The 18,170-nt window shown below is 41.1% G+C and overlaps 1 pseudogene; it reads left to right on the plus strand.

Annotated features, from left to right (window-relative positions):
• Positions 1 to 4,252: 4,252 nt before the first annotated feature.
• LOC147633740 (heat shock protein 82 pseudogene) lies at positions 4,253 to 5,080 on the plus strand (annotated as a pseudogene).
• Positions 5,081 to 18,170: the final 13,090 nt, after the last annotated feature.

Genomic DNA, 18,170 nt, shown 5'->3' on the forward strand with positions numbered 1-18,170 from the left:
ACCACAATGAAAACTCCTTTGGGTTTGGTAAGGATGTGCACCTTACCACAAGGAGCCACCAACTCAATGGCACATATGACGAATGGTATGAATAAAGTCTTGCAAGACTTCATTCTACAAATAACTCTGCCTTTTCTAGATGATGTGCCCATAAAAGGCTGTGATGAGAAAGATAAAGATGGGGATTTGGATCTGAAGGGGTGCCGCAAATTTGTGGCAAATCATATAAAAGATTGTGACAAAATCCTATCCAGGCTTGAAGAGGTGAATCTTACTTTGTCTGGAATGAAATCAGTGTTTGGGGTTGGTGAAGTACTAATCATGGGGGATCTTTGTAATACTAATGGACGCCGACCTTGTCCAGCCAAGATAGATGCAATACAAAGAATGAAAGAGATATGCATTAATGTTACAGAGTGAGGAGATTTCTTGGTGCATGTCTTTTATGTTATATGGATCCCACATTATGCACATGTAGCAGATTCTCTCTACCAACTTTTGAGGAAAAATCAAAGATTTTTATGGAATGCTGCACATATTAAAGCTATGCGGAAGCTGAAATGTCTGCGCCAAACATCACCTACTCTAAGGAAGGTAGATTATGAGTGTGGCAGGCCTATGATTGTAACGGTTGATACTAGTCCTACTAGGATAGGATGGGCAGTAGGGCAAGATGATGAGGATGATCACAGGTATATAATCAGGTTTGGAGCAAAGGTACTAAGCATTCACCAACAAAATTATCCACAGATCAAGAGGGAGTTATGGGGAGTAGTCACTGCCTTAAAATGTGAAAAAGAATATCTCATTGGGACATCCGTGCTTGTGGAAACTGATTGCTTGCCACTCCTTGGGATGATTGCAAGCTGCACCACTCCAGACATCGCTATGCTCAGGTGGATTGCCTATATCAAGTCACTAAATCCCGAGTTTGAGCATATTGTAGGGAAGGATAACCCAGTTGCAGATATGCTATTAAGAGCCACGTATGAAGATGAAGAAGGGATGATTAGTGAAATTGATGATGTAGGCACAAAGTTCTATACTACTACACATGCAAAAGGGGACCATGCTTGCTTGGTTGTCAAATGCACTTGAGTCTTTTACTGAGGAAATGTATGAAGGAGATTGGTTGCTTATTGGCCAATACTTGAGTACCTTGACAAGGCAGGAAAATTGGTCTGACTTAGAATTCAAGAGGATCCGCAGAAAGGCATATGGGTATTTTCGAAAGAATGGATACCTGTGGAAGCATCCTAAGCAGAGGAATGCTATGCCACAAAGAGTTATATGTGATAAAGAGACTCAAGGGAAGCTCATGAAAGAATTCCATGAGAGTCTCTGGGCTGGACATCAAAGCGTGTGGGCCACCTTTACCAAAATAAAGGAAAGATATTGGTGGAAAGGAATGTACAAGGATGTATCCCAATATGTGGAAACATGCATGGTATGTCAAATGTACTCGAATGTGCGACATCGTGATGGCCTGCAACCAACCTACCCACCTGCCATGCACTACAAATGGGTAGTGGATCTAGTTACAATGCCCTTGGGAATCTGGCAGATGCGGTACGTAGTACTTGCAAGAGAAGACCTGACAAATCAGGTAGAAGGGCGTGCTCTTAGAACAAAGAGCACGGAAACAGTATGCAAATTTCTCTTGGAAGATGTGATTTGCCGGTATGGTTGTGTTGGAAAAATAACAGCTGACAGGGGTGAGCTAGATGCTGAAGAAGCAAGGGAATTCTTTTCTAGAATTGGCATCAGATTGGCCCTAACATGTGCTTACAACCCTGAGGGCAATGGTAAAAGCGAGCGAGGACATCCTCCAATCATTAAAGCTTTGGCTAAGGCATGTAGAGGAAGAATGCGGGAGTGGCCAAGGCTGCTACCATATGCTTTATGGGCTGACCGTACAACTCATAGCTCAGTGACAGGATACATGCCTACAGAATTAATGTATGGTCAGAAGCCGGTAATGCCAATTGAAGAAGTAGTCCCAACTTGGAATGTATTACCCTGGGTGGAAGAATTGAACAGGGAAGACCTCCTTGCATTGCGAATGAGGCAGTTGGAGAGAAGGCTTGAAGATATAGAGCTTGCTAAAGCTCGTTTGAAAGATGCAAGGGTGAAAAATAAAGAAAGATTTAATAGAAGACATAGACTCCGGCCAAAACCCATTGAAGAAGGTGATTGGGTCCTAATGTATGATAGTAGTCTTGACAACCAGTTCATTGTGCAAAAGAAGTTTGCAAAAAGATGGTTTGGCCCTTACATGGTCAAGCATGTGCATGGAAATGCCACGTATACCCTGTGTGAGCTTGATGGAATAGAGATAAAGAATCTTGTAGCAGGCAAAAGGATCAAGATGTTTAACACTAGTTCTGTAATTGGACACTAAAGTGTCCTGAAAGTTAGAATTTTTCTTGAATTTTTGTGGGCAATCTATTAAGAGTTTTGAAATGCTTAACATCCACAGATGTTCCTCAAGACCCACAAAATCCTTGAGATTTTTTAAATTGCACTTTTCTTAGCTTTTGCAAGGCAATATTTTAATTTTCTTAGACACATGCTGATAAAACGCATGATTTTTGCTGTTTTCAAAATAGTAGTAATTTGGACATAACTTTTAGAAGGGACATAGTTTGATCATGAAACTTGGCTTGATGGAAATCCCATGATGTAAACTAAATCTTGGAATCATCAAACGATAATTATTGGATAAATTTTTGACTCACTAATATTGAAATGACGTTTTTTATACAGGTGGAGCATGAATTTTTCTCCTTCCATATGCAAGCTAATAATGTAAAACTTGAGGTGCACCCATGTTATATAGGGTAAATACTACTTTGTTTTGAATTTTCCAAAACTTTATAGCCACTTTGGGCCTCTTCTCATACATGGCCTTTTGCGCAACCTATTTTTAATACAAAAAATGTCTAATTATGAGCCTAATTTTGATTTTCATCAAAGGGGAAAGCTGTGTAAGTGCATTATTTGTTGTAACTATAGGTGTAGACTACTTGTGCAAGCATAGTTATGATCAGTTTTTGAAAAAAGATGATCAAATTTTGTATTTTTATTTTTACAATTTTTTTAGAACTAGGCGATAAGAACCTACTTAAGTGGAGGCTAAGTTAGTGTCATACACATCAAATTATGGCTTATTTATCTCATCTCAAGCATGAAAACCAATAATCAACATTCTCATTGATAGGGCTACATTTCTTTTTAGTGGCGTGATTGAGTTTTGATAATACGCGTTACTTATGCTGATTTTATGCAACTTTTTTGGAGAAAATTCTAGGAAAGGAAAATGATTTTTTTGGTGAACTTCTACCTCCTTGGACTGATGTATGCTATAAAAATATCTTGGGAAAAATGCTATTGATATCATTGGATTTTTTTTTGAGAGAATGATGCTTGTATATTTGGAAAAATCCTGAAAAATGTTCATTTTCAAGACATATGCTACTTTGTTGCTTATGTACTTCCAAATAAAAAGGCATTTTATATGTTTAGCATTTTTTACATAAGCATAGGGTTATGTTCTACATGCCCAATGAAGCATTTTGGTTTTTAAAGCCTACATTAGGAGTTTGATTTTTTTTCGCAACCCCCAAAAAAGGACACTCAAGTGTCCTGTTTTGGTACCAAACTAGTGTTAAAAGAAGGCATGACAGTGATCCTTTTGATTCGCAGGAGACTTAAGATGAGAGGCTTGATAGTGATAGCATGGATATGGTTGAAGAGGAAGAGGATGATCTTCCTGGTAATGTACAAGATGAAGACGACATCTAGATATATGTGGATCTTGATGATGATTTGGCACATACTAGAGGATGTGCAGGTTTAGAGGAGGCAGATGTCGTGCCATGGCACGTCTATGGTGTGAAACCATGCATGTGAGGCCATTAAATATAAATCTAGATGCATGGGATTAAGTGCCATGACTTGAGTCATTCTATGATGCCTATGTACATATGTTCATATTGTAAATAAGGTTCAATAAGACGAGCTGAGGCTGAGCCAGGTCTCGAAGCCTCTGTACATAAGTGTGGTGTGAATCATGAAGTTTTTATGCTTATGGTGAACCTTGAGGTAGCACGAATTATCAATGAACCAAAAGCAGCATCACTTTCTTATGGGGCTGACAAGAAAGAGGGATTAGTTGCAGTTTTTGATCTTGATGGAGGCACAAGAAAGACTGAAGGACCAACTGATCACTTCTAGAGAGGGAGTAGATAATATGGTTGAAGATGCATCCATGCAAAATGGCATTATGAACGTTTCTTCTGGGATGGTAGAAGGTTTAAAAGATGCTAGCAATGCAGAGAATGCCAAGGTTACATCACCAGAGGAAACATTTACATTGCTGAAGGAAGAAGGACTAAGGGCAGCTGAGGCAGAGCTGAAGGCTTGTGAGCTCGTCCTTGCACAGTATGAGGCAGATCTTCTAAGTATTAAGAGTTTAAAGGAAGAGCTTCAAAAAGAGGCTTTGAGAACATCAACAGCTGCAAAGATGGCAAGAGCAGTTACTCGGGGAAGCGAGTGAGGAGTTGATTCCTTAGTACCTTGGCTTTGTAAAGGTATTGTTGATTCAGAAGATTTGCCCCTAAACATCTCCCGTGAGATGCTGCAGCAAAACAAGATCCTGAAGGTTATAAGGAAACATCTTGTTAAGAAGTGCCTTGAGCTGTTTACACAGATTACAGAGAACAAGGAGGATTTTGACAAGTTTTATGAGTCTTTTGGAAAGAACATTAAACTTGGAATCCATGAGGATAGTTCCAACAGGGCAAGGCTTGCCGACCTACTACGTTATCATTCTACTAAAAGTGGTGACGATATGACTAGTTTTAGAGACTATGTTACACGTATGAAGGATGGGCAGAGTGACATCTATTGCATCACTGGCGAAAGTAAGAAGGCTGTGGAAAATTCTCCTTTCCTTGAGCGTCTGAAGAAAAAGGGCTATGAGGTACTCTTTTTGGTTGATGCAATTGATAAATATGCAGTTGGACAGCTTAAGGAGTATGATGGCAAGGAACTTGTGTCTGCAACTAAAGAGGTCTGAAGCTGATAAGAATGATAAGTCTGTGAAAGATTTGGTCCTACTACTACATAAAACTGCGCTTCTTACCTCTGGATTCAGCCTTGAGAACCCCAACACCTTTGGAGGAAGGATTCACAGGATGTTAAAGCTGGGCTTGAGTATAAATGATGATGCTTCTGCCTCGGCAGATTTTGATGCAGACATGCTGCCTCTTGAAGACGATGCTGATGCAGAGGGCAGTAAGATGGAGGAAGTGGACTAATTGAACCTCTTAAGAGGTAGCTGGTTTATAGTATAGCCCGCAGGTCAAGGTGGCGTCAGGCATTTAAAAAAAAAGGAATATCCGAATTTTAAGCAAAAAAAAGGAGGCGCAGCGTATTTTCATTTTGGGAAACGCGAGTTTTGGGCTGCAAAAGGAATTCGGCCCGAATTCCTTGCGGGAAAAATCAGAAATAATGAGGCGATGCATTTTTGAGGGGGAGAAGTGTGCAGAAAAGGGAGGGGAAAAAACCAAAGCTCGATTTTTGCAGATTATCTTGCTTTGGGAATATAGCTTCTGTTCAAGCCTTGTAGGCCTTAGAGATTAGAGAGTTTTTCTTGAATTTGAGAGTTTGGGAGTTTGAATGTTCCAAAGTTTAAGGTGGTTTTGATTCTGGAAACTTGTAACAGAATGATTGATTGGATCTTAGTTTTGTGAACATGAAGCTTTTGGAAATTACATGATGATGTATATACGCCATATGTTATTTTTGCTTTTGTGAGTTGTTGGAATCTAAAAGCAGGTTTTCATGAGATCAAGAGTCGTCTTGAAATGGTGATGTTGGCAATATATGAAATATGTGATGTGAATGGTCACATGTATGTGGAAATCTTTTGAAGATTGTGTTGTGCGCCTACATGTGTTATGTATGAGGCACTTGGATAAAGGGTCAGGAGATCTATGCTTGGAACTGGTCATGCTCTTGACACATAGCTTATTTGCAATCTTCAAGTTGAATTTGGGAATGTTTTGAAGTGAATTGGCACATGTACATGTCATCAAAAATGGAGATGTCTTATGCCCCTTGAAGAGATATATATTCTGTTTCCTTGCTGGGATTTGAAACAACTCTCATAGCCAGAAGTCTCGCACTTGCCCAGCAATACCGCCCACGTCACGACAACATGGCAGTATGGTAATACGTGTTCTCAGAGTATGGTCACACATGCATGTGATGCATATCTACCACGTGGCAGTATGGTCACGACCCACACATGTAAGTTCGAAACCTATAAATATCATGTAGAGATCCTTTTTTCACATTTTTCTGCCACTCATATAGAAGGATGATGCGATTATCACCAAAGGCACTATGGGATTTGAAAAATCAGGCCATCTTTTCATCGTGTTGTGTTGGAGCTCATATTTTTCAGAACCCTCAAAGAAACAATATTTCTCTTGCTGCTCTGAGAACCCTCATCATAGAAATACAACATGATTATCACCAAAAAGACACAGTGGGATTCAAAAAATTGTGCCATCTTTTTATCGTGTTGGTCTCAAACTTTAGCATAGATTTCAGATTTCAAAGATCCCGAAATGATATCAACAAAATTGCTCACACAATATTTCTAATAGAAGCATTACACGAAACTTCCTCATCAAAATCTGTATTTCATGCCATCTTTCCATCCATCCCCAAGGTATAATTCCATGGTTAAACAGTTGGAGGTTTATCTTCTATCTGAGTTTCTTAGCAGTCCCTAACCAATTCTTGGGCTGCCAAGAGTTTTTCCTTTTCCTAGATGGGGTTAGGGTATTCGGCTAGCTTTTTAGGGAGCTGGATAGTGTCAATTGGCTCCCTGGCATGGGTGGCTAAACGTAGCATATGTTCCTCTTCTGATGAAGATGTTGATGCATGGGTGGTTGTGCCATCTTCCGAACCACTCTTAATAACTACCTGGCTATCCCCTTTGCCAAATTTTGTGGTTTCCTATCGCGAGTGTCTAGTTGTGCGTGCTTGTTCTTCCGGGACATTCTTTGAAGATAAAAAACTTTGCGTATCCCTAGTTTTGCGAGGTCGATGCCTCTGCTATAGCATGAGTTGTGACACTCTGTCTGTTTTGTAATCTAGTCACTACATTTAGAGGGACGATATGGATGACACCGTCTCTTACACTCAGCAAAGTTAATGTTGGTGCTAAGATTAGCTTCATGAGCTTTTCTTGTTGTCCCTGATCTTAGCGGACATTCCTTATACATGTGGTCTATCCCACACCCACCCACACCCAATGCATAAAGGGGTTAATGCGAAAGCACGTATAGAGGTACTTGCCATCCCTTTTCTAATTAGAGACTCACCTACTTGGTGAGGTCCTGCGCGCAATGGGTGGTAACATTGCATGGGTGGTCTTTTAGCCATAGTATTCATGTCCCGTCCCCATGAAATTGGGGTGGCTAAGTACACAAGGAACATTTGGTTTCCCTCCATCACATAATGGCTTAAAATCTGGGAGGGTGGATTGTTTGGCTCTAGAGGCTCATAAGTAGGTACTTCAACAACTTCCCCCTCGTCTCCTTCTTCAAAAATTTTCGTCAGGGTTAGCTGCTGACAAATAGGTGTGATTTGTGGCAATGGGGGTTGAGGTGGGAGTACAAGGGGTGGTAAGGGCATCTTTGGTACCCTAAGTATTCCTATTTGGGCCACTTCCTGGCCTGGTTGAGGTGCGTTATGAAGCGCGGGTGCTTGGCAAGGCCAGCGATTGCCTTGGGTTTGCTGGAACTGGGTAGGGCTCGGGCTTGAGTAGTCCTTTGCTGATAGCAATTTGTGATTTCATGATTGCTCCATCTTTGGTAGTATGTGCAATAGAGGGTGGAATGGGGTCGCAAGATGTGGACATTCCGTGCTAGTATGGTTAGCCCTTTGCTGATAACAGTCTGTGATTTCATGATTTCCCCATCTTTGGCAGTATATGCAAGCAATAGAGGGTGGGACGGGGTCACAGGTGTGGACACTCTATGTGCTAGTATGGTTTTCTTGACAAATCGGGTACCATACTAGCTCCCTCTTGGGGTAGAGATGGGGTTGACCGACCCGATCTTGGCCTTGGCTGGTTCTCCAGTGTTGGGTCATTTGCTACATAAATGCAGCAGGTTGTTTGACCTATTGTCTTGAGGTGGACTCCTTGCTTTTCCCCTCAGATTTGGTATTGGTGGTTTTGAATGAGACTTTAGATGTACCCTTGTGAAGTTCTTGGGTGGTAATGCGTTGCCTTAAAGTTTTCCTCGATTTCCATAGCACTCCTACAGCATTGCTCAAAGGAGGTATGGGCCAAGGCATACAAAGAATTGTTTAGGGGCACATCATCTAGGCCTTCTTGAAATCTCCCAATTAGCCTTTTGTTAGAGAACTTATCTCACACTACAACAACGGGAGTGGAGATATCCTACCTTGTTGATGTAATCTCGGATGGTTTCACCATCCTTTTGTTTAACATTGTGTAACTGCTCAACAAGACTCCATCTGGTTCCTCGACGAGAATATCCAACCTTGAAGGCCTCTTTCAAGGCTTCAAAGGTGGCCTTATATTTTGTCTTCAAAGACCTACACCATTGGCCGGCTTTGCCATCTAGGGTGAGGCCAAAGGCACTCACCTTGACTTGGTCATCCACATGGTTGAAGGCTTCGAAGAGGCTTCACAGATCTAATTAAACATCTCTAAGTGTGGTATGGGGTCTCCAGACCCATCGAACTTAGTGATTAGTTTAGAGATGTTAGAGGGTTTTTTTCGCTCTTATCTGGGCCCTTGTACTGGGGATGAGCATGTGTCTAGGTTGCATGGAATGCCTAAGAAAGTGGTAAGTGATACGAATGTCAAGTTCATGAGCCATTTTTGGAGAGTGTCTTTGATTTCATGGGGACTACACTCATACCTAGTACGGCCTATCATACAAACGGATGGCGAAATCGAGAGGGTGAACAAGTGGCTCGAAATCTATTTTGAGACACTATTGTTATGACACCCAAGCTTCACGGGATAGATGGCTGCACTTAGCTGAATTTTGCCATAACAACACCTATCACATGAGTATTGGTATGTCTCCATTTGAAGCCATGTACAGGTATAAGACGGGTATAAGGTGCATGTACCTTCTATTGCATTCAATGAGAAAAAGGTGAATCCTCAAGCCAATGTGGAGATTGAGAAGGTGTGTGCAATATCGCAAAGGTGAAAGGATAACATGGCTAAGGCACAAAACCAAATGAAGCAATATGCCGATGAGTCAAGGAAGCATGTGGAGTTCAAGGAAGGGGATTATGTTTTTTAAACAATCCCTAAGTCAAGGTATGCATCATTGAAGGGAGACACCAATATAAAGCTTACTCATTGCTTTTATGGACCTTACAAGGTGTTGAAAAGAATTGGTGAGGTTGCCTACCAATTGTTGTTACCTTCTACCACAAGGATCCACAATGTGTTTCATGTGTCACATTTGAAGAAGTATGTGGGACCTCAATTGGAAGTGATTGATGAGTTTCCTCCTATGGATGAAGAGGGAATGATTCAATATGTGGTGGAGAAGGTGATAGGAATGAGGGAAAGACACCTTCATAATAATAGGTCTCATTAGGCAAATTTTGGACTCAACTTTGGGCCTTTTTCCTCTAGAGAGAGAAAGGCTTTCGACCAATAGGAAGAGAGCCACCGTAACAAAACTTTTGATGATTAGACATTTTTTATATATTCTTTATATGAATATATTGTTATTAAAGAAATACAAAATGCCTTTGACCACACTTTATAATGTCATTTCTTTAATATATATGAAAATTAGAGTGTTGTCAGCTCATTTAATAAATCTCAGCTCATTGAACGATTTTCAATCTAAAAATTTTCCTTGTTCAACTCATTTAATAAAAATGTTTTTTTCCTCTAAAAATTTGAAATCTTCTCTTCGAAGTTCCTAGCTCATTTAATGAATGGATTTCCCTCTAAAAATTTTGCACATTTTGGAGGTTATCTCTTCTTCCATCTCATCTTCTTCCATCTTCTTACATTTGCTTTTATTTTCTATTTACTTCTATGGAAACCACATGTCCTAGGTGTCCTTGCTTCTCTACTAGAGCTATTATAGTATACAACAGTTTTGATATGCATAATCAAAGGTGGATTCCTACCACAATTTCTATTGGTAGTTGGATTATGTTCAGACGAGGAAGCGAAAAAAAACGAAGAATGAGTTCATCGACACTTACACAAAGGCAAAGTTCAAGATTTCAAACTCTCTGACACAGGTAGGAGCATTAAGGAAGTCCTTATACAACATCCCTACATGCACTTAGAACTGCGTCTGCAACGTTTGCCTAATGGAATCCCACTCCATAGACCAAACTGTAAGTAAATGTTTTTACATTATGTTTATGTAATGTGTTTCATTTCTATACTTATTCTTCTCTGGTATTTGTCTGTATAGATATATATCCTTTAAACTGTAAGTAAATGTTTTTACATTATGTAGTGTGTTTCATTTCTATACTTATGCTTCTCTTGTATTTGTCTGTATAGATATATATTCTTCAAACTTGGTTGACTGGCAACCTATAGATAGTATTGTGGGAATCTTTGATGTTTTTCATGCATCTATTGGTGATGAGCAGCTATACAAAGAAACATCAAGCAGGTCTTGGTAGAGAGAGGAGTTTTCTTTTGTAATGAAATTTACACAGCACCTCATAGTGTTATAGGTTATGGATCTTTGAAAGCATTACCACTGCCTTCATTCGACAGTCCAGAATGGCCAATACCAATAGCAGAAACAAAGTGAGTGCTTTAGGTTAAAGATATACCAAGACGTGCAGAGGTGTATAAGACCAAATGTAGAAATGGTCAAGTGAAAATCGTTGTCTTTATGCCATTGCATGTTTTTGTCGACTTCTTTTATGACGAAGAGGTTAAAAAAACATCATCAATATTTATCTATAAATGAGAGAAATGTTTGGATTTCTTAGATCAAAATTGGGATGTGAAAGAATTAAATGGAGTTACCTACAAAATCCATAGGAAATATATTGTCTGTAAATATATGATTGGCTCCCATAAATCTATTTTGGCCTTTTGTTATATGAGATGGCATTATGTCAATGGAAAACTTGTAGCAATTGATCAGGACTTGGAGGATGACATTGAAAATCCATTGGTGTTATTAGAGATATGGTTTGAACATGAGCACTTGACAGTACTCAATATAAGGTCAAACATCTCATTGCCTCAAGTGAGAATAGACTTGGCAAAGGAGGATGACCTACAAGTGGTTGATGAGATTATGTGTTCAAGTGCAATGACCATAAGGTATGTTATTCAATCTAACCTTGAAAAAGTATTCATTTCAAAACTATGCCATAATTATTATTACTTATATACATTACTTTGATTTTTGGAAATAGGTACCAAGGAGAAAAGAAAGGACCATTCAATGTAAAGACATTACAAGGAAGCAAGTTTTCATGGTGCAAACGACCATCACATAGAGATAAATGGATTTTTGACAGCATATGGTTACATCAATCATGACAACATTTTATATTTCTTAGAGAAATAGAAACTACGACAAATATTCTACATTTTCTTATTGGATGTTTAAAATATTGATAGCATGTTCTTATTTTTTCCTACGAAGCGTGCTATTGGGTGTGGGAAGATTCTTGTTGTTGGGGCAGTGAAGCTTGTCGTTGAGGGGTGCTTGCTCTTCGGGACGCTCTTGGGTTGGTTGCTCTTCCGAATGCTCTTGGGGTTGGTTGCTCTTCCGGACGCTCTTGGGTTGGTTGCTCTTCCGGATGCTCTTGGGGTGGTTTCTCTTGGGGACGGGAAGCTTGCTCTTTTGGAACAGAAGCTTACTGTTGTTGTTGTTGTGAGGTTGAAGCTTGACTTTGTGCAGTTTGTTGTTGTTGGGAACTCAAAGATTCCACATTGACGTCTTCAAATCCATCAGATTCTGGAAGCTCGACAACCAACCTGTCAACTTGTGTTTGGGGGTACTGCCAGCGGTCATCCTGGTCGTCGCGACTGTGGGGTGGAGGGCGCACAAACGCACATGGATATTAGGTGGCCTACTATGAATGTTAATAGTAATATGCTCAATGGTCTCTTCCCCCTGAACAGGCCTAAATCCACATCAAAGTATTCTGATAATCGTGGATTCTACAAAAGCCAAAAAAATAAACATGTGCCATCAAAGAATGAGGAAGGAAAGTAAGATAGCATTAAAAAAAAGGAGCATGCCTACATTTTCTGTGGACAATGAGAGAAATAAGTGTAGCAGTAACTTTGCGTTGTAGCACACCCTCCAACCGCAACTATGGTGGCTATCCCGTTGCTATGGGACTCTGCATCTCACAATCCTTGTGTGTTTTAGTAGTGTGTCCTGGATTATGGCCTCGAGAGCACTTATTAGCTTTCTAACCGATCTGCAAGAAACAATACCGTTGTCAATACATACTGAAAGTTCTCTAACTACTTCTCCTTCTCTCTCTCTCTCTCTCTCTCTCTCCCCCCCCCCCCAACTCGTTACGATATATAAATAATGATTGTGTGGACTTACTATCTCAAGGTGCCATGGAATTCTTCACCTGAATTGGCCAACTAACAAGTCTTGGATTCCATATTGTAAAGGATCAAACTCTAGTGTGAACTACAACATGCAATTAGGAGTATCGAAGTAACATAAAAAATATATAGTAAATTTAGGTCACAATACTAAGACTATAAATGAAACCTTGCATGTCACTTACTCTTCATTGTATGCCATTAGAATTATTTGAGCTACATCAAAACTTATCAGACTAAACCATGGATATACATCAACCAATGAAGTATGTTGTGCAATAAGAACCGAGGAAAGGAGGGAATCGACAATATATACACGATTTTGAACATCGAATGGGAGATTTGGTATAATCAAGATGCACAAGAAAATTACATTATATTAGTTACTTTGGACAAGCAAACCACTTTACAATCAAGATGATGACAAGGACGTAGCAAACCTTAGAATTGCTATAATAATTCTATCATTGACCTCCCTTGAAACATTGGATAAAACATCAATCTCCTCCGCATCGAAAGGGAAAATTGCGCGGTGCCTCGCACCGGAAGTCTAACGTGAAACGAGAGGACAAGATAACTCAAAGCTCTAAATTCGACTTTTGCATTTCCTAAATAGCCGCTATCTTGAACCGCAATTCTTGGAGCTCCTCCATCCTAGCTTGGTCTCTAATCCTTTGTGCGTTGAGTGTCACGAGAATGACTAGCCTCTGTCACTTCTGTGATCTTAACTTTCTTCATCTCAAAGGAGGGATTTCCAAAATTCCTTTCATTCTCTTGTCACTAAGTAGGACGGGCTCTAGCATACGGTCATATCTGAACCAAACGAAGCGAGTTCATGTCTTTCGACATCACAGTGATTTTCTGTGCATGCGCGGAAAGGACGTAGCTATCCTAAAAAAACTTGACAAGCTAGTCTTCCATAGCCTCTCCTGCTGCAAACATTCTAGGGCAGAGGCCTGCCAATGCATATTAATGCCAAAATCTTCGCATGTCAACCAGACTACACGCTGGAATGGTAACTTTGGAACTGTGCAATGCATATGTTTCTCCACATTCCTTAGTTTAAGGACGGATCTATGTTGGTCGTATCTATGTCTCCTCATTGAGCGTAGCACTGCAAACATTTTCTTTCCCTTACTAGCTTCTTTACCTAATTTAGCATCAATTATAGATGAGAGCCTTGCGATCTTCTTCGTACCGCGCCATCCGAAAATAGTGATAATGTTACATGATCACAGTCTCAGCCTCGTTGGGTTCTCGTGAGGAACAGCTTTGCTCCCCTCCAGGAGGAGACCCCTGCGGCGATGACTGAGGACCAAGAGATGCCAGCACCCCCTCCTTCACCCCCCCCACCCCCGTCCCCTCCCACCGCCTCGCTTCCACCCTCGCCTCCTCCCGTCCCCGCTCCACCCCCCTCGCCCCCCCTCCTCCCCCCCCCCGCCTCGCTTCCACCCCGCCTCACCTTCCCGAGAGGCCCTGGCAGTCCCCTGGTGTTCACCTGCAGTCCGGAGGGCGCTGAGCACCGACCTCGCTCGAGCACCTCAGAGGAGGCCTACCATGCCGATTCGGGCTTCACGGATATCATCTATCCGCAGTCGGCTGAGTCGCCTCGGCATTAGATAGCGCTCAGAGGCTTTTGATTACGCCTTCACAGGGCTTTTTGGAGCAGAGGGCCCCCATGAGCCAGCACCCATCCGAATTCATGTAGTGATACCTCCGGCCCGCGGGGAGGAGGCACTAGATTCAGCGGTGGCCTTCTCGTTCCCTCTCTGTGGCCCTTGCGACCGGGAGTGGACTCTAGAGCTCGCTCTTAGCACTTTGAAGACTCAGGCAGTTGAGTTTTCTCATCCTGTGAGCGATCTGGAGGTGACAGATGTGATAGGCCGACTATGGGAGTTGGCTCATTTCTTCTTGGATCCCGGGAGTGTGGATGCCTCAGGGATTCGTCATTTGGTCGTTCGCATAGTGGCAGATTTAGCACGCGACCCTGGATATGTATGTATACACGAGGTTGCTCTGTCAGAGCGGGAGGCAGTCGCCATGGGCCACAGCCACTGGCGCCTGATCCGTGATTCTTGCAGTACACCGGGTGGGCAGATTCGCAGCCACTCGGATGGGGACTACTCTCCATCCAAGCCGCTTGCGAAGGCCCGCCGTACGGCTGAGACAGCATCCACCTCAGCAAGTCATCCATGAGGATCATCTCATGGAATGTACAGGGCCTTGGCGGAGCACATTTTATACGCTATCGTGGTTGCTTGAGGCAGGAGCTTCAGAGATGCCTGGTTGGTGGCAGCATTGATATTTTGATGATGCAGGAGCACCACTTGGGTGAGAGCAGGATCCGGAGATATGGTTCGGTGATGCCTGGTAGATGGGACACCTTTTGGTCTGCAGGGTTTGGTCCTTTGGGTGGACAGGGAGGAGTATGCATGGTCATTGCAGATGTATGGCGGCAAGCCATTGTGGATCGAGGGAACATACACGACACAGAACAATGTATAGGACAAGAAAGTATGTCCAAAACACTATAACGCGATATGGCTACATCAGAAAAAATCGTAATTCATTCTTTGCATCGTTAGACATTGCCTTTTTTTTGACCCAATATCTAATGAACAGAGGTAAAACATGATATATATGATTAAATATAACATTTAAGATAGTAGTGATTGCTTTTGATAACTCACCAAAGAATCATGCAGGGAAAATTATGAAGTGATGTACGCTTGCTTGATAAATCGCAGAGATGAAGCATGATAGAGGAATACATACAGCTGAAGGAGGCAAACGAAACAGGGGCAAAAGACAAGGACACTTGACATTTACCAAGGACAAGTACCACATTTATTGAGGAAAAGTATGACACACGTGCGAAAGAGCATGTCAACACATGGGAAGGAGGACGTGGGGCCATACTCAATGATGATTACGATCAATCCATTTTTGACACGTGTCATTATACGTGCACAGAGCATGTGGTCTGCCATCATGTATGTTTGCCAAGTGTACAGACCATTAGTTTTGGTGGATAAAAGTGACCCACATTCATTATTTGTTGCTTCTTGCTCTCGTTCAATTTTTCTCCTAATCGTGACCTTCACATTGCCTCTTGCTCTCCTACAGTCAACTTCGTTGGTTGCTTCTTGCTCTCCCAATGAATTTCACGGTATGTTTTCAAATATTTTCGTGTTTCAATTTAGCCGAAATTGTATAATTGTTTTATAAATATTCCATCAAAGATTTTTGCTTTTAGGTTTTTAAGAATTTAATTTATTTTTCATAAATATTTCATCAAATCACTGTAACGTGAAGAGGGATCCCGGTGAGAACTACCGTACCCATATTGCGTTGTAGTGATTTTGCCTACAATGGTAATTTGCTTGCATAAATTTCTAGAAAACACTACAACGTGACAAGAGGTCTCGATGCGAACTCTCTCAAGCATATTGCGTTATAGTGATTTGTCCTACTACCGTTCTTTTTTTATTTTTTTAAAGATTTCAGCATTTAGATTTTTAAGAAATTGATTTGTATTTGATCAAATTACTACAGCGCGAAGAGGGAACTCAGTGAGAACTCTCCCACCCATGTCGCATTATAGAGATTTGTATTTGATCAAATTACTACAGCGCGAAGAGGGAACTCAGTGAGAACTCTCCCACCCATGTCGCGTTATAGAGATTTGTCCTACTCTCGTTCTATAGTGCGAAGAGGGAACTCGGTGAGAACTCTCCCACCCATATCACGTTATAGTGATTTGTCCTACTGTCGTTCTTGTAGTGATTTTTCTTACAATTGTCATTGCCTTTGAAATATTGCATCAAATCACTATAACGTGAAGAGAGGGCTCAGTGGGGGAATTCTCCCACACATATCGCGTTGTAGTGATTTTGGCACATTCTCTTTGCAATTTCATTTTCTCATTAATATTTCATCAAATCACTACACCGCAACTAGAGATCTCGGTGAGAGTTCTCTAACGCTTATCGTGTTATAATGATCTTGCCTAATCCTTTAATATCTTACATAGAACTTTCTGGCTTGTAGATGGAACCTTTCAGGATTGAGGTTGAGTCTAATGCTGGCCCCAGATGAAAAGTTGTTCGACTTTCTTTATAAAGTTCGACAACATCATCGCCATCTTGAAATCTCACGCATGTTTAATTTCAATTTCTCCATCGAAGACATGATTGTTTTTGCTCGTTCGTATCTTTATTGAGAAGAAAGAGTAGCAATTTCAGTAGATCACTTCAAGTGGTACTGTCATGTTTGATGGCATCCAGTACGTGCACGTGAATGATATTGAGCCTTCAACAACCCTAAGACAGAAGTTAAATAGGGATGTTTTAAAGGTGCCAGATGATAAGAAGAAGACACAGTAAGTGCCCCCTTCACAATCGCAAAAAGTGTCATCTCGTTTTTTGCGTACCACTATGGATTTATCTGCTACCTGCATGTGCTACTTGAGGATGAAAAAGTTGCAAATGAAGAAATTGAGGAGAAGGCAGAGAAACCTCCAAGAGCAAAAGATGAAGTCCAAGAGATTGCAGAGGAGATAAACTTCGCTGCGGAGAGGGACTTGTCACTTAAGTGAGCAGTTGGATATTGACACGCTTAGAAGAGAAAACACCTTAGTGGTTTACAGGTGACGAGCAGAGGAAGTAGGGGACATTCCAACCCCACTACTCCCCACATTTCCTATTGGTGGTGACAAAGAATATTTGTTAACTACAGATATTCAAGCTATGTTTGACATAAGGGAAGACTACTGTCTGGCCATCATTGCACAGAATCTTGAGGAAGATGAAGATTTTATCCATTCAGATTTGGATAAGTATCTCTTATTGCATTCAAATGTCAAGGACAATGAGTTTCATTCTGCTGCCAACACATTATCTATGATGTACAAGGATGCAAAAAGCTATGAATCCAACCTTCTCACTAAAGGGGAATTTTAGGCTATTCAGCAAAGACTTAATATTTCATAGATGGGAAGGGAAGGCGCGTCCTCATTGGCAGTCCAACTCAACAATCAATATATGGACAGATGATTTACTTGTTAATGATGAAAATCAAAAGGTGTGTTTACTTGTTAATGACTTTTTATCATGCTGAGTAGCTTATTCTATTTGCTGTGTTGGCTCATCGACAATATTGTTTTGCAGCTGGTTGTGTTTGAGGATGAGTTTCTCGAGCGCGGAGTAGGCAAACACGTGGGAGGACTCGGAATGGACTCAGCAGCACTGGAGAGTACATACACTGATTGAAGTTTTCACAATTCATTATATTCCACAAAAAATTCTCGGAAGACAATGCAGAATTCCTTTGTTTGCAATCAAGACATTATCCAGATACCTTGGGGCATATCCCGTCAGGTGGAATGCAGACAAAGTCATGCTTTTGGAGAAGTAGTTAGCATTGTTGCGAATCTTTGGGCAGGGCCCTAGAGTCTATGCACTGAGGAGTAAATATTACTTAGCCTATACTGCTTATGGGTTGGCATGTGGGATTAAGGATCCTAATA

The sequence above is a fragment of the Cibotium barometz genome, chromosome 11 (genome assembly GCF_041138505.1).
Source record: "Cibotium barometz isolate CiBa-2024 chromosome 11, ASM4113850v1, whole genome shotgun sequence".
Lineage (NCBI taxonomy): Eukaryota > Viridiplantae > Streptophyta > Polypodiopsida > Cyatheales > Cibotiaceae > Cibotium > Cibotium barometz.